Source organism: Triturus cristatus, chromosome 9, assembly GCF_964204655.1.
Source record: "Triturus cristatus chromosome 9, aTriCri1.1, whole genome shotgun sequence".
NCBI lineage: Eukaryota > Metazoa > Chordata > Amphibia > Caudata > Salamandridae > Triturus > Triturus cristatus.
The window spans coordinates 770868448-770893858 of NC_140592.1; positions in this window are offsets into that span (position 1 = coordinate 770868448).

A 25411-nucleotide genomic window follows, 5' to 3' on the forward strand; every position below is an offset into this window, starting at 1 on the left:
TTATTGTTGAACAGGCTGCCACAACTACAGGTACGATTTCACAGCGTAAATCTGCCTTCTGCCATACGCGTTTCAGGTTTCCCCTTGTTCTCTGGCTTGGCTTCTGGTGAAAAGGCGGCTATTCAGAGTCTCTCACACCTGCAAGCAGTCTTATAGTCCCGCCCTGTGGGGCGTGTGCATCAGTGCACTCTGGGTTTGGTAGTTCAGTAAATTGCATCTATAGTAGTTTGGCCGCTACATGATTCCTCCTTTGATAATATCCCGTTGGGTTCGCTTGCTAAGTCGTAGCAGAGTGTAGCATTTCTTCCGCCTTGTTCAACTGGTAACATCGCTCCCAAGCAGCGCTGCATGTCTCACAGCGCAAGGACCCGCCCTAAAAGCAGTGGGGTATCTTCGTGGCCAGAGCAGGCCACCACATGTTCCAATCGTCGTCGCTCCCAGTTGAAGACACCACACGCGATGTTCTATACTTCCCCATTTATTGTTGAACAGGCTGCCACAACTACAGGTACGATTTCACAGCGTAAATCTGCCTTCTGCCATACGCGTTTCAGGTTTCCCCTTGTTCTCTGGCTTGGCTTCTGGTGAAAAGGCGGCTATTCAGAGTCTCTCACACCTGCAAGCAGTCTTATAGTCCCGCCCTGTGGGGCGTGTGCATCAGTGCACTCTGGGTTTGGTAGTTCAGTAAATTGCATCTATAGTAGTTTGGCCGCTACATGATTCCTCCTTTGATAATATCCCGTTGGGTTCGCTTGCTAAGTCGTAGCAGAGTGTAGCATTTCTTCCGCCTTGTTCAACTGGTAACATCGCTCCCAAGCAGCGCTGCAAGACTATAGATGCAATTTACTGAACTACCAAACCCAGAGTGCACTGATGCACACGCCCCACAGGGCGGGACTATAAGACTGCTTGCAGGTGTGAGAGACTCTGAATAGCCGCCTTTTCACCAGAAGCCAAGCCAGAGAACAAGGGGAAACCTGAAACGCGTATGGCAGAAGGCAGATTTACGCTGTGAAATCGTACCTGTAGTTGTGGCAGCCTGTTCAACAATAAATGGGGAAGTATAGAACATCGCGTGTGGTGTCTTCAACTGGGAGCGACGACGATTGGAACATGTGGTGGCCTGCTCTGGCCACGAAGATACCCCACTGCTTTTAGGGTGGGTCCTTGCGCTGTGAGACATGCAGCGCTGCTTGGGAGCGATGTTACCAGTTGAACAAGGCGGAAGAAATGCTACACTCTGCTACGACTTAGCAAGCGAACCCAACGGGATATTATCAAAGGAGGAATCATGTAGCGGCCAAACTACTATAGATGCAATTTACTGAACTACCAAACCCAGAGTGCACTGATGCACACGCCCCACAGGGCGGGACTATAAGACTGCTTGCAGGTGTGAGAGACTCTGAATAGCCGCCTTTTCACCAGAAGCCAAGCCAGAGAACAAGGGGAAACCTGAAACGCGTATGGCAGAAGGCAGATTTACGCTGTGAAATCGTACCTGTAGTTGTGGCAGCCTGTTCAACAATAAATGGGGAAGTATAGAACATCGCGTGTGGTGTCTTCAACTGGGAGCGACGACGATTGGAACATGTGGTGGCCTGCTCTGGCCACGAAGATACCCCACTGCTTTTAGGGCGGGTCCTTGCGCTGTGAGACATGCAGCGCTGCTTGGGAGCGATGTTACCAGTTGAACAAGGCGGAAGAAATGCTACACTCTGCTACGACTTAGCAAGCGAACCCAACGGGATATTATCAAAGGAGGAATCATGTAGCGGCCAAACTACTATAGATGCAATTTACTGAACTACCAAACCCAGAGTGCACTGATGCACACGCCCCACAGGGCGGGACTATAAGACTGCTTGCAGGTGTGAGAGACTCTGAATAGCCGCCTTTTCACCAGAAGCCAAGCCAGAGAACAAGGGGAAACCTGAAACGCGTATGGCAGAAGGCAGATTTACGCTGTGAAATCGTACCTGTAGTTGTGGCAGCCTGTTCAACAATAAATGGGGAAGTATAGAACATCGCGTGTGGTGTCTTCAACTGGGAGCGACGACGATTGGAATATATATATATATATATATATATATATATATATATATATATATTATATATATATATATCCATTCTACTGGCGGTCACCAGTAGGGGATTATACTTAGGACTTTCTTTCCCTAGCATTTTTTTGTTTTCCCAATATCTATGGCTTTGTTTGACATATTTTTAAAAATTTAGTATGAAACTCAATTAAGCTGCTTTTTTTGGAAGTTTTGGGGTGATTTGTAAAGCGGGGGTCAAGAAAAGGGGGATCCCATAACGCTTTTTCCCCCATGCAATTTCCCATAGGGGTTTTGAATAGGACTACTGCCCGAACTGCTGGACGGAGTTGCCCCAAATTTGGCAGAAAGATAACTCTTGATCTAGAAAGACCCTGTTTTGGTATTTTGTGTAAATCTGGTCAGGAGTTTTTGAGATATTAAAAGAAAAACTAAATTGTATCTTTAGAGGCGCCAACTATTCAAGAATCCACGCACCAGCAGCAATGCTGGGATTGGCTGGCTGCAACTTGAGTAGAAAGTAGTGGCTGCCATTTTATATAATGGGAGACACTCCTGGGGGGCTGAAAGTAAATCTGCAAACTAATAGAAGGGGTCAGGGTAGCAGTACTCTTACCCCATGGGTGCAATATAGGGCTGCCTGAGGGACCATTTAAGGGAAACAAAATGCCCCATATCATTTTTCTTCATGTGGAAAGATTTGCAACTCTGCCACACTGCTCAGCGCAGCTACCCATGTACAATTGCTGTGGATGCGTGAATTCGGAGGTTCTGGCCACCATTTTATATAAGGCGACTTTATATAAGGCGACATGGTCCCGGGGGGCAGAAAAAATCTACAAAGTACTAGAAGGGGTCCGGGTAAAGGTACCCTGAACCCAGCGGTGCAATATATGGGCCTCTGAGTGACCCCTTATGAGTAACAATATACTCCAAAACAACTTTTTTCCCCATGTGCGGGCATTTGCATATCTGCCGTGATGCTCTGTGCATCCCCCCCATGTACCATCACGGCAGATTATGCTGGTAAAAAATATATACATTCACACACTCACGCAGACACTAATGTATCTACTCACAGACCAACTCAAACTCAGGTACCCACTAACGTACCCACTCTGAGACTCAGGCACTCACTCTCAGACATGTATGCACCAACTCAAAGACCCTTTCAATCATGCACTCACTCACACACCCACTCAGAGTCTCACACATCTATTCTCAGACCCACTCAGACACTAACACACCCACTCACAGACACACTTAGACACTCATGTACCCACTAATACAACCACTCAGACCTACTCAATCTCCCACCCACATAGATACTCAGACACTCACACAGTCGCTCACACACCTACTCAGCCACTCACACATCCACTCAGATACACACATCTATTACTATCCCCACTCAGACTCAAGCAACCAGTCACAGACCCACTCAGACTCATGCATCCACTCGCAGACCCACTAAGACACTCACGTAGTCACTCACAGACCCACTCAGACACTCATGTACCCGGTCACACACCCACTCACAAACACACTCAGACACACATGCACCCACTCATGGACCCACTCAGACACTCATGCACCAACTCATAGACCCACACAGGCACACACACCCAGTCACAGATCCACTCAGACACTCATGCACCCACTCACAGACCTACTCAGATACACACATACGACCCACCCACTCTCCCACCCACAGACACACTCAAATACTCACCCACTCAGACACTCACACATCTACTCATACACCCACTGAGATGCAAGCAGCCAGACACAGACCCACTCAGAGACTCGTGTATCTATTCACAGACCTACTAAGACACTCACATACCCACTCAGATACTCATGCACTGTCACAGACCCAGACACCTTCTCAGCTCCCCACTCACAGACACATGCAGATACTCATGTACTCACTCACAGACACACTGACACTCATGCACCCACTCCCAACCCACACACCTACTCACAGACCCACTCATGCACCTAAACACAGACCCACACAGATACACACACCCATTCACAGATCCACTCAGACACTCATACACCCACTCATAAACACACTCAGACACTCATGTACCCACTCACAGACACTCATGTACCCAGTCACAGATCTACTCAGACACTAATTCACAGACCTACTCAGGCACTCACACAGCTACTCACAGACCCACTCACTCACCCATTCACAGACCCATTTAGACACTCATGCACTCACTCACAAACCCACTCAGATACTCATGCACCCACTCACAGACCCACTCAGACACTCCTGCACCTACTCACAGACCCAGACAAATACACACACCCAGTCACAGATCTACTCAGACACTCATATAGCCATTCACAGACACACTATGACACTCATGCAGCCACTCACAGACCCACTCAGATACTCATGCACCCAGTCACAGACCCAGACACTTTCTCAGCCCCCACTCACAGACACATGCAGATACTTATGCACCCTCTCACAGACCCACTCAGACACTCGCAGACCTAATCAGACATTCATGCACCCACTCACAGACCCACTCAGACACTTACATGCCCATTCACAGACCCACTCACTCACACACCCACTCACAAACCAACTCAAACACTCACAAAGCCACTCAGACACTCAAGCACCCACTGATAACCCAGCCACTCAATCACCCACTCTTACACCCATTTACAGACCCACTCATAGACTTACATCCACTCAGAGACCCACTCAGATACTTACACACCAACTAACAGACCCATTTAGACACTCACACACCTACTCACAGACCCACACAGACATGCATGTACCCCCTCACAGACCCACACTCTCTCACACCCACACAAATACTGACACACCCACTCACAGTCCTACTCAGACAGTTACACATCCACTCACATATGCACTCAGATACTTATACACTCACTCACATGGCCATTTGCAGATGCACAGTCAATCACAAAGTCACAAGTCCTAAATGTGCTATTGTGTATTAAATGTGAGCTTTTGCTATGCAGATTTGCAGCGGATTCAAAACAAATATTTAAAAAACGGATTAAAAAATAAAATTAACTACTTTTTGGAAAAAGAGTGTCTCTTAGAAGAGCCTTTGTGTTTATTGTGCATAGATGATAACTAAACATAAAAGAGGATGCAGTCTTTGAAGTTATTATTGAACACCCTATTGTTATTCTCTATGAAAGGAACTCCATCACTCCTATCTATAGCACCCATGTCAAAGCTGTTGTTGTATATAGAGCCCATGTTATGGTCTCTGAGGAATGCAGTTTTATTACCACGTTTCCCAGATTTGTCTATCTGTGGACAGAATTCATTTGAAAACTTCTATTTCTGCCCTTGGCAAATGTTAGAGAACATCAAAGCAGTGTGCGGGAAAGTGAAAGTAATTGACTGAAGTTATCATTCTTTAGGATTTCCAGTCCTACCCCAGTCAGTGTGCCTAGGTCATTGCCACCACGGTGCACAATCATGAGGTCTGGATGTTGGCAATTTGCAACGTTTTCAACCAAAGGCAGCAATTGATGCCACTTTAACCCTCTCTAGCCAACCCAAGTTATGTCCACATTAGGTAGACACACGTCCCTGTTAATGCCACTCTTTCTAGCATACTCTCTGGCCCAAAACACAAAGCTATGACCCAGAATCTATACTCTAACCTTTTTGAAAGCAAGTAGGAGTAGTACATAGAAGAAGGCTAGTGCTAAATTAGACAATTTTCAAAGTGTAAGGCAGCTGAAATGGTGTCTAGCATGGATTTAAAAAAACAAACATTTCTTTGGATGGTGCAAATAATCAGGTAGCTAATATTAGGAAGTGTTTTTAGCAGAAAGTAAGAAGATCTGTGTTTGGCTGTAGAAAAATGTATTCAAAGTTATGCTATTTTTGGATATGCTTATATTTGCAAAAAGCAACCACACCTGCTAAAGCTAAACTTGAAGCTAATATACTGCTCACGGAAGGTATGGTGAACTTTTACCTACTGGTGCAATAGAGTGTCCCAAAGAAGTTTGATATGGAAATTGAGCTAAAACAGCATAGGGGGGAAGAGTTCTAAATAGACAGTACTTTCAAAGTTGAAAGGAGAGTCATTTAGACACTTTGCTAAAATACTTATTTTCTAAATCACTACTATCTTATAATGTAAAATGTAGTAGCAAATTCATAGCAGTATAACATTAAGGGCCTCATGTAGGTAAATAAAATTTACCGATTCTTAAATACCGAACCGTACCGAATCGGTATTTAAGAATCGGTAAGTTATATGTAGGTAATAATTCGGTAATATTTACCGAATCGGTAACATTCGGTATTTAAGAATCGGAATTTACCGAATCGGTAAATACCGAGGTGGTATTTACCGAATCGGGAAGAAAAAAAATCACATGACTGGATGAAACAGCCAATCCTGTGCAACCACACCCCACCCAACCAGGAAGTGGCCACACCCAGGCAGGTGCACACAATTAACAGACTCTGGAGAGGCTTGGAGTGCAGAGGAGAGGCAGGGAGCCAGTGCCTGTTTGTGCAGCACAAAATCATCATGTCGACGCAGAGGACACTGAGAGATGGAGGGGAAAGGAGGAGGAAGATGAAATTCAGCCCCAAGGAACTCCAGGTGCTGGTGGAGGAGGTGGTGAAGCAGCACCAGAAGCTGTTTGGGAGGCAGTCCCTGCAAGTGCCGGAGTCAGAAAAGCGCAATATTTGGCTGGGTATCCAGGCGCAGGTCAATGCTGTGGGAGTGACCCACAGGGACATAGAGGTACTCAAAAAGCGCTGGTATGACCTGAGGATTGTAACCAAGAGGAAGATGGGGGGAAATCCAGAAGGAGGCCAGCCAGACTGGAGGTGGAACCAACAGGGCACCTGCCCTCACCGAACTGGAGGAGCTGGTGGAGGCCACAATAGAGCACGAGAGCGTCGTGGGGCTTGGGGATGCCGACAGCTCTGCCAGAGCCGCCACCCAACAAGGTAAGACGAATGCACAGCAATGTAGCCCCCCCTACCCTTATCCCACACCCCCCATTGTGAAATGAGTATCCCACTCCAGTCCATGTGTTAGTGCAGACAGGCAATGCATTCTGGGAGATGTAGTCAGGGAACCCCCAACCATGAAGTAAATAGCACAGGACAACAAGGCATGGTACACACATTAGCCAAAAGCAGGCAGAGGACAATGTGAGAGTGTTTCATGCATTTATTGTGATGCTTGCAATGCAGCCCTTCAGGTACACTGAGCTGATGTTGCATTTCTGTCCACAGATGTGACATCGCGCAGGACAGGACATGCTGCAGGCGAGAGGGCACACCGGCCAGACAGATCAGCTCTGGCCAGCACAAGTTCAGCCCAGGGAGCATTGCCACAGGCAGCCGCATCACTACCACAGGCAGCCTCACCACTACCACAGGCAGCCTCACCTCAACCAGAGCCAGCCTCACCTCAACCAGAGCCAGCCTCACCTCAACCAGAGCCAGCATCACCTCACCCAGAGCCAGCATCGCCACTCATGTTTGAGTCACCGGCCACATCACCGCCTGCATGTGTGAGATCGAGGAGGCGTGCTGCCGCCAGGCTGCGAGCCTTAGACACTTTGTCTGACGACAGCAGGGGCCCGGAGCAAAATACTATGCCCCAGGATGGGAGCCATGCCACTGTGCCCTACACCTCACAGGTAGAACAGACGGGTGCAAGACGGCGCCGCAGGTCACGTGTGCAGAGTCCATCAGCAAACATTGACAGCCATGGGGTCTTCTCGGGGCTCGAGGGCAACATGTTAAAGCAACAGCGCCTGCAAACAAAGGCAGTCATGTCAGTCCAGAGGCATATACGGGGCATGAAATCAACTTTTGTCAACATGGACAAGAACATCAGCACAATGGCAGTGGGGATGGGTGAAATGGCAGCGGGCATTCGGGACATGTCCCAGTCAATCCAGCTGTTGTGCAGCAAATTAGATGCTGACAGAGATGCACGGCGCCGGGAACGGCAGAGGAGGGACACTAACACCAGGGCACTCAACCGTCTGGCAACTGCCACTTCTCTACTCTGCCGGCGCTCTGTGTCGATGCAGGAGGGCCTGACACACTGCTGCAGCGACGTGTCTCGGGGGATGGTGCAGGTCACAAGTGCACTTGAGGTGCTATTAACAAGTCAGGCGGCCACAACTGCTGCAGGGGATGCTGCGGAGAGCATCGACTCCAGCAGCAGGAGCAGCATCACACCCCCCGTCCCAGATACACGCAGGAGCAGCAGGCGGCTTGGGGTTGGCAGTAGTGAGGATGCTCAATCCGTGCCATCCCACACTGCAGCGCGTGTGTGCAAACATTGATGCAGCCCTGCGTAGCCAATTCCGAATGGGTGACGTAACCCTGGACTTACTCCTTGTAAATATGCAATGTTGCCAGATTGGCTTGATCTTGTTGCAATGGCGTAGTGGCGCATTATTAAACTACGTCATGACATCCAACAACTGGCTGCGTCCCCTTACTTACTCAGAAATAGTTGCATGTGATCTCTGCCCGTCTCTCTCTCCCATCTATTGCAGTTGGCACTCCAGCTGCGCTGGCCTCTGGCTGGCCTGACTCATCCTCATTGTCCTCAAAATCTGTTAGTTCCACCTCTGTAACTCTCTTCGTGGCAAGGTTGTGCAGCATTGCACAAGTGGCAATGATCTTGCAGCAGATGATGGGTGTGTACTGGCGTGCGCCTCCACTCTTGTGGAGGCAGCGGAACCTGCTTTTCAGTAGTCCAAACGTGCGCTCCACCACATTGCGTGTAGATTTATGTGCCACGTTATATCGTCTCTCACTCTGGGTTGATGGGTGTAGGTAGGGAGTGAGGATGAATGACCGGCAGGCATATGCACTGTCGCCTAGGTGAGTAAAAGGGAACCATCAGTCACATGCCTCAATACACTCTGATTTGCAGGTTTCATGGGGCCTCACTGTTACTTACCTAGCAGGTATCCCTCTCCAAATTCTCCGGCAAGCAGTCGTGTGTAGATCCCACTGTTCTGGAAGATGTAGGAGTCGTGGGTGCTCCCAGGAAACTTCGCAACAATATCAGTGATGATGTTCCCTGCATCACAGATTACCTGCACATTGATGGAGTGGGTGGACTTTCTGTTCCTGTAGATGTGCTCAGTGGCAGCTGGTGGGCAGATTGGGATGTGTGTGCCATCAATACAGCCAATGACATGGGGGAACTGTGCCATGTGATAAAAGTCAGTTTTAGTTTTCTGCAGTTCAGCCTGTGTGTTTGGGAAGCTGATGTAGTGGTGCATTCTCTGCATCATGGCATTAAGGAACTTCCTGAAGAAACGGGACAGGCAACTCTGGGATACACCGCCCACCGCAGCTATCACCCCCTGGTAACTGCCAGATGCCAGTAGATGTAGGCTGCAGAGCACCTGCACATGTGGTGGTATGGCATGCGCCCTTCTTGTTGGCTGGTCCAGGAGTGGGTGCAGGTCCCTTATCAGGTCCATGATGGTTTGTGGTGTAGCCTGTACCTTTCATGTATCTCTGCGTCAGTCAGTTGGAAGAGTGTGATGCGCTGTCTGTAGATGCGTTCCTCCCGTCTCCAAATCCTCAGACCTGCTGCCTGTAGACGTAGGCACCTTGCAATGACATACAGAGCGGCCATGTTGTCCACGCTGTTGCATTTTGGGATTGCTTATATGCACTGTTGATGCTTACCACCTGCTTTCAATCGGTGTTAATTACCGACTCTTAATTACCGAATTTCATGGATTTCTTAATTACCAAATTTACCTACATGTCTTTTTCAGTTTTACCACTTCATATTTACCACTTCATATTTACCGATTCATATTTACCACTTCATATTTACCGATTCGGTAAATATGTATTCGGTAAATATGAATCAGTATTTTAGAAATCGGTAATTATGAATCGGTATTTACCGCTTCATATTTACCGAAAACTGTTTTTTGGCCTCCTACATCTCACTTGACTAAATACCGGTCGGTAACGGCATATTTACCGAATTTCGGCCGTTACCGACCGGTATTTAGCTACCTACATGAGGCCCTAAATGCTTTAACAGACTCCTGTATAGATTAGCAAATCCATTGCAAAGTTACACGGGAGAACACCGAGTGTCGCGATGAATACGCAAATCCACTCACAAACACTACCAGATTGGACTTCTTAGCAAGAGACTAAGAAAGGGTTAAAAAAATTACCACTGAGAAGTGGAATAAGAAATGATATGACGGTTAGGATTTGCTCACTACATCAGTATCACTGAAAGCACAGTGGGAAGGTTGCCATTATTGGTTCTTTTTATATGGAGATTGGTGTACCATTTTAGTACTTTACAATGATTTTGCCTGATGATACATTTCAAGAAAAATTGCCTTAAAAGATGGAGGACAACAAAGAGGTTTCACAAGTATGTTAGAAAAGGTGCATATTTAAAAAGCATATAAATATATATACACAACACACTAAGTATGAGTTACTATATATATGAATAAATGAAGTGGTGTTTGTATAAGTCTGTAGCTGACTAAATGTAAGTATGATCCATTGTTTGCATAAGTGAGTAGGATGACTGCATAAGTGAATAGGATGTGTGCTGGTGTGTAATGTCGATATAGGTGTATAAGTATATTTGATAGTGTTCTATTGATCACTGACAGCATGTATGAGTGAATCTATAGATAAGTGATTAGATGTGTGTGTAGATCTAGGAATCCCTGAGTAGGTTTTTAGAAACTTGAATTGGTGGGTCAACGGATTCAAATATGGTACTCTGTATTTTACAGTGAGTGATGAAAGATTATACTAGTGTATGATGAGGTGTATCTGATTGTCACGTGGATGATGTCATCAGTGATGTCATCAGTGATGTCATTTGAGATGTCATCAGTGATTTCATCAGTGATGTCACTAACCATGTCATGAATGATGTAATATGTGACATCAGCAGTGGATTGCGGGCGCGTGAGTTATAGTTAGCAGAACTAACTATAACGGAGGAATTTCAATGGTTTTGTACGAGTGAAATGTCCAGCTAACTATAACAGCCCTGAAACCTATGTTTTTTTCAGTGAATTTTTAAGGTTTTTTAAATGCTAATTCCTAACTATAACATGTCTGACACCTATGGTTTTTTCAGTGAATTTCAAAGGTAAATGTAATAAGTCATGTATTTTTTTAATACTGATTTTCTACAGTTTTGCAACTGTTTATTTTTACATATTTTAATTTTTAAATTACATTATATATTTTTAATATAACTGGAAATAAAAATGTTTTTTAAAATATGGAAACTGAAATTTAGTTTTTTGTCAGGGTCACTGGATGAGTACTTGGGTACTGACTGAATGATTAGAGTACTGAAAGGAGAGTGCTTGGGTGAATTTATAAGTGTTTGGGTTGTGACGCAGTGAATGGATTAGTACATGATGCTGAATGGGTCACTAGAGGAGTGCAAGGGAGTAACAGGGTGTTTGCTGGAAGTGTATGAATACTGACTGGGGAATTGAAGGTGTGAAAGACAAGTGTGTAGGTGGTTAGAGGACTGCATTCATAGTGGATAGGCGTTTGAAGCAGTCCATGTGCTAAGGCCTGGCTCACTGCATAAGTACTTGGGTACTGACTGAATGATTAGAGTACTGCAAGGAGAGTGCCTGGGTGAATTTATAAGTGGTTGGGTTTTGGCACAGTGAATGGATTAGTACATGGTGCTGAATGGGTCACTAGAGGAGTGCAAGGGGAGTGACAGAGTGTTTGCTGGAGTGTATAAATACTGACTGGGGAATTGAAGGTGTGAAAGACAAGTGTGTAGGTGGTTAGAGGACTGCATGCATAGTGGATAGGCGTTTGAAGCAGTCCATGTGCTAAGGCCTGGCTCACTGCATGAGTACTTGGGTACTGGCTGAATGATTAGAGTACTGCAAGGAGAGTGCCTGGGTGAACTTATAAGTGTTTGGGTTTTGGCACAGTGAATGGATTAGTACATGGTGCTGAATGGGTCACTAGAGGAGTGCAAGGGGAGTGAGTCCTAGAGCCAGTGCTATGCTAAAAGACACTTAGAATACAGTTAAAACACCTACATACACTAGGGAACACTATGCGTTGGGGTACCCCTGATATTAGAATGACCTCTTCTGGAAGCCCGTAGTACATAATAGGGCAGGGGGATTAAAACGACCTCTTAAAACGTGCCACAGGGCGCGTTTGCACACTGGTGAAGGGAGGGGGGGGGGGCTAAACTGACGTGTGCAAACACGCCCTGTGGCCGTTTTAATTTGGGGGATAAAGTCACCTTGAATCCTGAGTGTCCCTTGGGTCCAACTAGCCCACCAGGTATCTCCAATTAGTGCCACAGAGCTGCGTTGCAGAGAGGTGTAAAATGTGGCATGGCCTGGACCACCTCTCTGCAACGCAGCGCAGTGGCGCTTACTGGAAGCACCTGGTGGACTAGTTGGCCCCCAGGGGTCCTCAGGATTGAAGGGGAATTATTTCCCCAACTTAAAATGTGCCACAGGGCGTGTTTGCACACGTCACCCCATGCCCCATCCCCGCACCACTGTGTAAACGCACCCTGTGGCCGTTTTAAGTTAAGTATTCAAGGGGAATTTGTTCCCCATCTGCAAACGCGCCAGGGGGTGCGTTTGCATAGTGCTGAAAGGATGAGGCGCGGCCTCTGTCGCGATGCTGGTGTTTTTTTTGGTTTTATGAAGGGGGGCTGTGTGGCCCCACTTATTTTCCTAATATTCTTGGCCCTGGGGACCCCACCCCCCAGGGCCTGCCCCCAATTTTTTTTTAAAAATTGGGAAGGGGGCCGCATGGCACCCCTCCTGAGACCATAATCTGCCCCGGGGACCCCATCCCCCGGGGCATGGCCAATTTTTTTTATTATTTTTGTTATTGGGGGGGGCTGCCTTGCCCCCCTCCTTACACCATTTATGACCCCGGGGACCCCATCCCCCGGGGCCGGCCTATGTATTTTTATTTTTAATATTTGAGGAGGAGTGGCCCCCCTCCCGGGCCACTAATAGCCCCGGGGACCCCATCCCCCGGGGCTGGCCCTCTCCGTTGGGGGCCGTGGGGGGTCCCCAATCCCCCCACGGTCCCACAGGCCTCCCGCCTCCTGCGGGAGACGGCATTGCTTTTCCACATGGGGAGTTGCGAAGATGCAGCTCCCCATGTGGCAAAGCAATTGTCTTTGGTATTTGGAAGAGAGAGCAGGTTTCCTGCTCTCTCTTCCAAATACCAAAGCAGTTTGCTATGGCAGGGCGGGAGCTGCGAGGCGTCCACCCTGCCATAGCAAACAGCAGTGTCCCGGGGGTGGGCACCCCGGGACACTGCAGGAGCCGGCCCTGGGGGGTGGCGGTCCCCAGGGCCACGACAAGGCTCCAAGAGAGGGGCCGCGCGGCCCCCCTCCCCACAATTTATAAAGCCCCGGGGGTGTTAGTTCCCGGGGCTGGGGGGTCCGTCACATACCTCCCAATTTGAATATAAGAGCCCCGGGGAGGTGGCGGTCCCCGGGGCATGTAGGGGGGCTTGAGCCCCCCACACAGGTTTTCTATGATTTTTTCTTTTAAAAGCCCCTAGGTAGCAGTCCCCTGGGCCCCCTTTTAAAAGCCGCGGTGGTGGCGTTCCCATTACATTATGCAAAATTTCTGAAGAAATCTCGCTCTTCAACGCGCTCTCATCCACAGGAGACAAAACGAGTGTAGACCCAAAGTAAGTGCTATTTTTTATTTATTGCTTGTCTATATATTAACGTGTACCTGTGATCTCAGATATGTAGGGAGTACCCGGCAACCAGTACATGTTAGAATTCTTCAGCACTTACGTGCTATTGTAAATAATGATGCGTCTTATCCGGTGGCAAGGCATTTTAAAGTTTGTCATAACAATAATTTGCAATGCCTCAGTTATTTTGTTATCGCCTCGGTTCCAAAAACTAAGAGAGGGGGTGACCGGGATAAAATGCTCAGAAGATTAGAGTCTGAATTCATTTTAAAATTAGACAGCAGATTTCCCAATGGGCTAAATACAACGGAGGATCTGCATGTGTTTCTTTAAGAGATGTCAAATTTTGGGTCAGATTTATTTTAGAGTGTATTGCCATGACCGCTTTCGCGTAAAAACAACATATCATGTAAAAATGATATTATGAATTTCCATTTGTTCCTCTTTTTCTTTTATTTTACATTTTATTTTTTCCTATGTGTGCTTAATCGCACAAATTAGGGATACACAAAAAAATGTTTTTTCACTTTTTTTTGTATTTGACATAGATTCAGTGATGTGTCTGTCCAGATTTAAAAATCAATATTAACATTAAATTCAATCATAGTGTTTGTGTTTATAAGATTTTAAATTTCAAACATTTCAAGTGCTTCACACATTATATTCTGTGTTCTGATAACATATATTATACTTTCAGGTATATTAGACAAATTTTAGTACAACATGTATGGTTAGGCATAAAATTAGCATAATTTGCACAATTTTCTTCCTGTGTTTACATATTTGCGTAGTTTGCACATTTTGATATGATGAATTTTAATCTGATATATTTGCACTTTATTGCGTTATTTGCACAGTCAATCGAACATTGATACCATCATGTTATACATTTTTGGAACATTTGCATTATATGCATAAGAACTTTGTTTTGATACCAATTGAGCACTTGATGAATGTTTTATGGTATTTTGGATTTAAACCTGTTATTTAATTATTTATATACATTTAAGTTTGAAATGTATATGTTTGGAAAACAGACTAATGTAATTCTGAATAGTGTGTCTTCACTTTTTTAAAGTCACATGGTGTAAAAAAATAGTGAAAAAAATGTAACCAATGAAATACCTTATAGTATTTAAGGGGCACATTTTATCCAACTGACTGTCTGTGAGCAAGGGCGGATGCCCGAAACGCGTCAGATTGGTGAAACTCGGCTGATAATAAATTAACAACAATTGTGCCTTACCTGGATTTGCGTGGTTTCCATTCTTCGTTTCTACGGATTTTTGGGAGATTACAAATGTGTGATATATATATATATATACACACACACACACATATACATACTGAGTTATGATTGAATGTTAAATGAAAGCAAGTGTGAAGGTTAGTTACATATCCAGCTACATACCCAAATGTTCACTGATATACTCAATTATATATTAAGCGAAGTATATATGCAAGTAGTAACCCATTTATAAAATAAGATATATATGCATGTACATGATCAGTTACATACCCATTTGTAGAATGAAACAGTCACTAACAAATCTAGTTATGTACTGAGACATTCATTTGGAATTAGGTGACAAAAAAGTTTATTAGTGGTAGATAGTGCTAAAGTGAATGTTTTTGTACCCTAAATATGGTTTTATTGACATCCAAAATTGGTACATTTAATTTATTTGTAAGCCTGTAGTCGAGTCCTATAGCTGTATCCAGGGTCTGTAAATTAAACAATACTGGATGCATTGTAGGTCTGATTGTGCAACCTAGAGAAGTAGCCCTTCAAATATATGTTAGGCATGCTACTCCAGAACCTGTGTCTGCAGTTTGCACTGCTATGTTGAATTGTCATTAATAATGCCTTGTCAAATCTTAAGCTTTTCTTTCATTACATATAGATCACCCCTAAGGTAAGCACCATGTACCCAATAGGGCAGGGTAGTATGTGCTTAAAAGGTAAAACATGTAGTTTGAAGTTTCAGTATGTTACAAACTGACTTATATACGCATATATCCAGTTATACATCCAGTCAGCTTCTATGCAGCCACTGAGTTACCTATTTACAAAACCCAGTCAGAGAGTAACACATTCAGTCACATGCCCACAGAGCACTTATGTATCCAGCAGTGACAGGGGCAGTTGCACACACTGTTACTTACCTGTACAATCACTAAATCAGGCAGTAAGCAATCCATACAGGCACTTATATAAACTCATACACACCGATAGACATTCTGAGAGAGCTAGTCATATGCTGGCATAGTTACTTACACATCCAATAACACACCCACAGAACACCTGATACATCTATTTCAATACTTACTCAAGTAATGATACTCCTAGTCACCCATCCAGACAAGTACACCTTTAAATATGCGGTGTGTGTGCAAATACAGGACCTGTGTGTGCAGTTTTAACTGCCTGGTCAACTTGGCAATGATAATTCCTTGCCAAGTCTTAAACTACTACAAATAATTCAAAGCTAAGGCAGTTCATAGGTAAGTCATAGGGCAGAGTGGTATGTCCTTGGAAGGTAAGACATATACTTACAAATTTTAGTGACTAACGTGCACTGCCAAACCCAGAAATGCAGTTATACATCTGGTCTCCCACCTATACTGTGACTCAAATACGTATTTCCAACACATAGAGGCACTCACACACCTAGTCAGACACAGACAGTCTGACACCCAAACAGCACTTATATATCTAGCAGTAACAGAGCCAGTTACACACACAGAGTTACATATCCCAACAATCACTAAAGAGCCCATAAGCAAACAATATAGCCACTTACATACTCATACACTAACTAAGAAAATGAATAAATACCGACATACTAACTCACACATCCAGTGACACACTCAGAGATGGACTGATATACTTATTCAGAAAATGTACTCAAGCACTCAGACTCCTAGTTATGTATCCACACAAGTAGGCATTTAAACATATGTATGCCTCCTACTTCAGAGACTGTGTGTGCAATTATACTACCAGGTCCATTTAGCACTGATAACCCCTTGCTAAGCCTTGAAGTATGCTTCTGCTACATATAAGTCACCTCTTAGGTAGGCTGTAGATATGCCATATGGCAGGGTGCTATGTGCTTAAAAGGTAAGGCATGTAAGTTTAAGTTTCACTTAGTTACATGAGCACTTACAGACCCATATGCCCGGTTATACAGCTAGTCTGTCACCCATTGTGCAACTCATATATCAATTTACAAAAGCATAGAGCCACTCACACACACATTGTCAGACAGCAACAGAGGCAGTTACACATTCACTCACACACCCTCACAGCAATTATGTATCCAGCAGTAACAAAGCCAGCTGCACACACTGTTACATTCCCCAATACTCACTAACACAGCAGTAAGCAATCCATACAGGCACTTACACACACATTTGGAGACCCATACAGTTACTACAAGATAGAATCATATACTGACATAGTTACTTAAACATCCAGTGACACATCCAAAGAGGGACTTATACTTTCAGTCAGATATGTACTGAAGTACTGACCCTCTAAGTCACCCATCTAGACAAGTAGCCTTTTACACATGTCTCAGGACTGCTACTGCAGAACCTGTGCATGCAGTTTCAATGCCAGGTCGACTTGCAATTTAAAACCCATTGCCAAGCCTTAAACTACCCTTTTAGTATATATGAGTCACCCTTAAGGTAGTCTGTAAGTAGGCCATAGGCCAGGGTGCCATGTGCTTAAAATGTAGGGTAAGTACTTTTAAGTTTCAGGGACCTTCATTCGCACTTAAAGACTCATAGCCAGTTATACATGCAGTTTCTTGCTTATACTGCGACTTATATACATCTTGACAAAACCATACAGCCACTCACAGACCCAGTCAGACAGTGAGAGAGGTACTTACACATTCATTCGCACACCTCCACAGCAGTTACGTATCAAGCAGTTACAGAGCCAGTTCCACACACACAATTAATACCCCAATCTCACTAACACAGCTAGTAAGCAATCCATACAGCCACTCACATACAGATATATAGACCCATAAAGATACTAACAAAGCCAGTCATATGATGATAGTTAGTTATAGATCCAATGGTACACCCACAGAGGGACTGATCCACTCATTCAGATATGTACTCAAGAACTGACACAACCAAGTCATACATCCAGACAAGTAGCCCTATAAACATGTCTCGGGCCTGCTACTGCAGAGTCTGCCTGTACAGTTTTATTGCAAAGTCGACTTGGCATTTAACACCCCTTGCCAAGCTTAAACTCCCATTTTTCTACATATAAATGACCCCTAAGGTAGGCTGTTGGTACCCCAAAGGTTAGGCTGCTATGTGCTTAAAATGTAAGACATATACTTTTAAGCTTCAGTGAGTTACACACACACACTTTTAGACCCCTACACCCAGCTATACATCGAGTGTCTCACCCATACTGCAACTGATGTACCTGTTTACAAAAGCATAGAGACACTCACACCCAGTCAGACAGCGACAGAGACACTTACACATTCACCCACACAGCACTTATGTATCCAGCAGTAACTGAACCAGTTGCACACAGTTGTAAACACCAACACTCACTAACACCGTCACTAAGCAATCCATACTGCCACTTACATACACATAGAGTTACTAAGAGAGGCAGCCTCACAGTGATATAATTACTTACACATCTAGTGACCGACCCATAGAGTTTCATACAGTTAGTCAGATATGTACTAAAGTACTGTCATTCCTAGTCACCCATCCAGACAAGCAGCCCTTTAAACATGTCTCGGACTGCTACCGCAGAGCCTGCATATACAGTTTTACTGCCAGCCCAACTTGCAATTTAAAACCCTTTGTCAAGCCTGAAATTCCCTTTTTTCTACTATCTCACCCCTGATCTAGGATGTAGGTAGCCAATACGCCATGTCATATGATGAGAGATAGATTTATACATATACTGTGATAGATAAACAGCAGTTATGTACACAAAACAAATAGAGCCATTTTAGACACTATTTCATATGACAACACTAACTAACACAGCCAGTGGCCAATCCAAAGAGGTTCTCACATACCCATTTAGAGACCCATACTGTTACTAAGACAGGCAGTCATACATTGAAATAGTTACTTACAAATTCAGTGACATACTACATAGGGATTCATACAGCCACTGAGATATGTACTCAAGTACTGATAGAGCTTGTCACTTATCCATAGAGTAAGTCATAAACGTATGTTTAAATTCATAGAGCATGTTACACACTGCATAATTGCTGCACTTATACACCCAGTTATAGTGTCAGAAAACTGCTTATCAATACAAAAGTGGTATAGCTAGACAACAACTGACACAGTGAGAATGACACTAAGGAAAATATTTACACACCAATGTAATCATCTATACATCCACTAACATACTCACTGACACTAATACAGCCTCGGACACATCCGGGCACACACTGATCCATCAACTGAGACGGCCAGGCATACACAGATTCACACACTTGCACACTCAGATTCACACTGTGAAGCACCCAGGCACACACTGATGCATACGCTAACACACCCAGGCACACACTAGGCATACATAGGGACACCCAGGCACACACTGATGCATACAGTGGTATGCCCAAACATACACTGACACACCCGGACACACACTGATGCATACACTAACACCTCCAAGCAGACACTGAGGCATACACTAACACACCCATGCACACACTGATGCATATGGTAACACATCCAGGAACACACTTATGCATACACTGACACACCCAGACACACACATATGCATACACTGACACACAGGCACACACTGATGCATGTGGGGACATGGTCACACATATACTGACAAACCCAGGCACACACTAACACACCCAGACAGACACTGATCCATACACTACGACACCCTGGCAGACAGTGATGCATACTCTGACACACCCAGATACACTGGTGCATACAGTAGCATACCTAGGAACACACTGATATATACACTAACACCCCCACGTAGACAGTTATGGATTAATAATGGATACACTGACACGCCCAGGGATACACTCGTGCATGCACTAAGACACCCATGGACACACTTATGCATACACACTGACACACAAAGTCTCACAGCTGATCCATACAGTAACACACCCAGACACTCATTTATGCATACACTGAAACACCCAGGCACAGTGAGGCATATATTGACATACCCCAGCGCACAGTGATGCATATGGTGATGCGGCCAGGCACACACTCATGCATACAGTGGCAAACCCAGGAACACACTCATGCATACAGTGGCACACCCAGTCACACACTCATGCATACGCTGACATACCCAGGCACACATGAATTTAAACATGAAAAGTAACAGACTTAGAGTTGCTATAACATAGGGACATGACTGTTTATGTACATACTTAGATGCTTAAATTATGTAATTTAATGGTATATAATGAAAAGCTAAATGTATTGATTTGTTTTTTCTTCTTTCCAGCCTTCTATTTGTATTTAAAATCAGAGAGTTTCAATGCTGAGAAAAAACAGAAAAAAGAAAGAAACAGAGGGAAGGATACTATCTCCTTACAAATGAGAGAGAACTGGGACATAATGTGGAGAATGTGGCGAAGGAGAAAAGAGCTGCTGGTAAGAAAACTAAGAAGTTTCTTAAACTAGTATGTGGAAAAATGCAAAGTGAGCAAAACCATGCAAATAAAAAGCAAGGTTTCATATCTGCTAAGAAAGGAAATAAACTAAGTGATATTAAAGGAAATAAATCTTACAAGAAAGCAGATAGTTTAACAAGAAGACAGAAGCAATTTAAGGGAATAAGAGTCAGAATGTTTTGTAATGGGGTAATACAGAAATAGGTACGAACTATGAGGCAGTGTAAAAGGAGGCGAGAAGCAGTCAAACAAAAACAACATATTGAGGCTGTTGTTGATAAGGCATTTGCCCTGAAGAGGAAGCTATTGATTTTGATACTGAACAGAATGAACACTGGATAAAACAGTGTTGTCTATGAAGAGAAGAAGCCAAAATAATTACATATGAATAAAAGTAATGTTTGTAATATTTTTAGAGGAGAATGGAAGCATACATCCAGTACTGAGCCTCTCTTTAATGAAGAAAGCTACCTCCAAGATAATACATTAGTGCATTCAGTTGAAACAACTAGTCGATGTTATGAAGTGGAAGATAGTATTCCCATTGCAAAAGAGGGGATGGTTCCTAGGAATGATGAGGAAGTGATAGGTGAAGAGGAACCTGGAAGACGTAGACAGGCCCCTGCATACAAACGGAACTGTGGCAGTATTTCAAGTGTTCGTCGGGAATCAATTGATATATTTAGAACTTTCCTATGTGAGTTTCCATAGAGGAGTCTGAAAAAGAAAATTGGAATGTTGCAAGAATTAGATCCATGCAAAGTAACGAAGTATACTAATTTACAGGGACATTCACTGGCAGGTCTATCAAAGAAAGTGCGCAGAAGCACATTTCATCTCTTCAGAATGTTAGCTGTTGTTAGAAGAATTTACTCTGTGAAAACACCTGCCTTATGTTTAGGAGAAATTAATAGAGCTCTATTGCATGTTAGGTAGCATAGGTAGAAAAAGTTTGTGAATGTTCAGTTTCATCTCCTTGGTCCTGAGGAATAATCTAGGGAAAATGAGGAGTTGGTTTTTGCAGGTGTAAAGGAAAAGGACAAAGGTATTAGTGTAGATACCTTTACGCAAAAGATTGCAAAGTTTCACACATTTTCTTCAGAGAAACCAAACTTGTGTGTGTATTTGTTGTCGATGTACTCACTATAAAAGTCAAACTCTAAATTTTATTTTGTTCTCAAAAACTGAACAAGAGAATAGAGATAAGTGATAAGAATGTGGTGCATATTTATTTGTAGAGGAACGCTTTGATTTGTCAACACAGCAAATTATATGTAAGATTTGCTATAATAAGCTAGAGGATAACAACATTCTTGCCAGGGCAATACATAAGTTAGATTTGGTTTCAATTCCAGAGGAATTTAGAAAATTAAATACTTATGAATCAGTTCTCATACAATGCAAACATCCTTTTCAAGCAATTGTTCGTTTGGAACCAAAGACTGGGAAACCACCACCGACATAGCTACAGAAAGGCCTTAAAGGAATAGTTGTCTACTTACCTTTCGATTTTAAACGGAATTACCTTTCAATTTTAAACGTAATATTGAAATTGTTGTTGTAGAGAGATATTAATGAACCACTTATCATTCTTGTAAAGGGTGTCCCTACCAAAAATAAAAAAATCTGGCAAGAGCTTGTGGCTGTTAATAAAGTTTAAAAAGCTACATTACCCTGAAACACAATAATATTTATTATAAAGGTGTCGATGCTGCTAGAGATGGAAGTTCAATCTTAACATCAAGAGGACAGATTGAAAAAGTAGATAGAACCAAATCAAAAGAAATATATGAACACTAAAGTATCCATCCACTGTATTCTAATGATGGTATTCGTGATTCATTTGAACCTAAATCCGTAGTAACAAGCAAAAGGATCTCCAATGAGTCTGTTAGAGAAAAGATTAGAGGCTCTGTGTTTTCCACAACTATTTTCCACTGGAATAGGTAGGTGGTATGATGATTGCCCCATACAAATACTAGCAGCTGAGTACAGGTCAACCAGATTATATTCAGAGGACCGTAGATTTTGGCAATGTATTCCATGCATATTTCACCTATTATTTGAGAGTGACTTGTCTGGACTATCATATACTGTAAACCACATACTGAAGACAGGAGTTAATCTACAAAATCTCTGCAAATTAATTTTTTGACAAAGTTCATAGCAGGGATGAAAAGTTGGGATACAATTTAATTAATTTGATGGCATGCCACCATAGGACTAAAGAGTATTGGTATTGTTGTCTTGGGGAACTAAAATGTATGTTTCGAAACTTAGGCGCACCTACTTGGTTTGTGACACTCAGTTGTGCAGACTATGCTTGGGATGACTTACATGAGGTTTTTGAGAGAAGGAGACTCAAACATTAAGGACATCAATATGAAGACAGCAGGATGACTTTGCTCTTTGGATCCTGCCAATGTTTGTAGATATTTTAACCACAGGTTTCAGCCATGCTGTCTTTTATCTTCAACAAAACAAAACCTCGTCTTGGTGAAGTCACTGATTTCTTTTGGTGTAAAGCGTACCAAGCAAGAGGTGTTCCTCATATTCTTTAACACAACTATGGCAAACTAGGGAAAGGGTCCTTTCCCTATGCCGTAAGGGCCGAGAGGAAATTTCACAAGGGAGTACAACCTCCCGTGTACAAAACACTAAATCACGATAAGTACTCCTTGGATACGTGGATGTACACTATGTTTTTCTCTATAATAGACCCTATTGAGGTTCCATTGGGAAGTCCTAAAATGAAGAGACCCACTAAGGAGTGGGGAAGGAAATGATTCCTTTTTTTTTAATTACCCTCACTCACCGTAGTGGTGTCATGCTTCATCATCGGGTCACCCTGACGCCTACAAGTCAGTGTGGGCTTGACCGTATTTCAGGGAGCTCTTTATGATATATGACAAGGGGAATTAAAGATTAAAAAACCGCAAGCAAATCCCGGTATCCCTTTATTCTTGAATTTGCTAGGGTTATTAAAAATGTAAAATGGGGGGTCAAATGGGAGTTTTTATGCTCCTATGACCCTAATGCCAACATGTTTCAGTCCTGCAAGAGCCTCAATAGGTCCCGGACTTTCTTCAGGGCAACAAAAACACCCTCCCTGGAAAAAATGCAGAAGAAGATTCCCTATACTGCTGTTTAATTAAGGGCAGATAGCGGCTCCTTGTTTCTTTATGAAAAGATCATTTATCTTTTTAATCCTCTTATCACTCCATCTGTGAATACAAACAAAGAAAAAGGAAATCATAGTGTATCATTTCTTTGAATACATTCTGATGCTTCCCAAGTGTGATGTGCTGACCAATGCACCTGTGTTGTAAACATGGCGTGAAAAACACATCATCTCACATAAATACATTGGTATGTGATTACGACACTCGTTTAATTTTACCACACTCGCATTTGTGGCAAAATTTGGCGTTGTGGCGCTCATTATCGCATACTGTCAATATCCACATTCTTGTGCGTGCATAATCAATGTAAAATCACCCGTGTCATTCACGCTCAACAGCACAATGCTGCTATCAGTCGCCGTGTTTAGTCAATCATGTCAATCATACCAATCAGTCACACTGTCCCCCTTACCCAGTAACGGAAGAGGAAACGCATCTACGGGCACCTCACGGGTTCAACGGGTAGCCCTGTAGTCACACACTGTGTGTCGTTACCAGGTGCACAACAGAAAACACAAAACCGAAACAATTTATGAGAATTTTGTACTTCCAACAATGCCCGTGTTAAAGTGGGCGGGCACGTACCTCTGTAAATAACTGATAGCCGCCATTACTCACAACATCAAGGGTCCTGCCCCGCTCTGCAACCTACTCGGTGTGGGTTCCCCGGGCTTTTGCGTGGAACATTCGGGGAAAGGAGTTTAAATGTGCCTCCCGAACACGAGCACTCAGCGGATAGTATTAACTACATTTCCCAGCATTCAACCTCTCTGACGCGACTGGGATTCCGGGATTTGCTTGCGTTTTTTAATCTTTAATTCCCTCTGGTCATATCACAAAGAGTTCCCTGAAATACGGTTGAGCCCACCCTGACTTGTAGGCGTCAGGGTGACCCGATGATGAAGCATGACACCACTAGGGTGTGTGAGGGCAATTAAAACAAAAGGAATCATTTCCTTCCCCACTCCTTAGTGGGTCTCTTCATCTTAGGACTTCCCAATGGAACCTCAATAGGGTCTATTATAGAGAAAAACATGGTGTACATCCATGTATCCAAGGAGTACTTATCGTGATTTAGTGTTCCTCATATTCACATGCTGTTATGGATAAAAGATGCACTGAAATTTGGAACAGACAGTGATGAGTCTGTACTATCTTTCATAGAACAGTATGTGACATGTGCCATCCCAAAAGACAGTGCTGAAAAAGGCATAAAACAGCAAATCCTGCGCTTTCATACACATAGATGTGGCATGTACTGTTGACGAAAATACAGGGCAAAAAACTAATTTTACACAAAGGGTTGTTTTGGATTTCCAAGACCTATAATTTCCAAAGGAATCATTAACATTTTTTTATCTGCAGTTAGAAATACACCAACTCGAAAATCACCCAAAAATACATATAATCTCAGAAGAACAGAGGCCTCAGAGTATAATAATGACTATAATGCTGTGATTCTGAAAATGTGGAATACGAATATGGATATACAATTTGTGGCAGACAACTCCCATCACTGCTGCTCATTATATGACTTCCTAAATAACAAAATCAGAGCAGATGGAGATGAGAGATATGGGAAGACATTTGTGCTCAAAAGTTTCTAACCAAGAAATTGTACAGCTTCGGTTTGAAGATGCTTTTTCAAAGGGAAATTGGTTCCTATGAATGCTGTGATCGGTTGAGCTAATCCAGTTTGTTCTCGAGTCAAGGGGAATTGTTTGGGTAAGTCTAGGCGTCACAAGCACA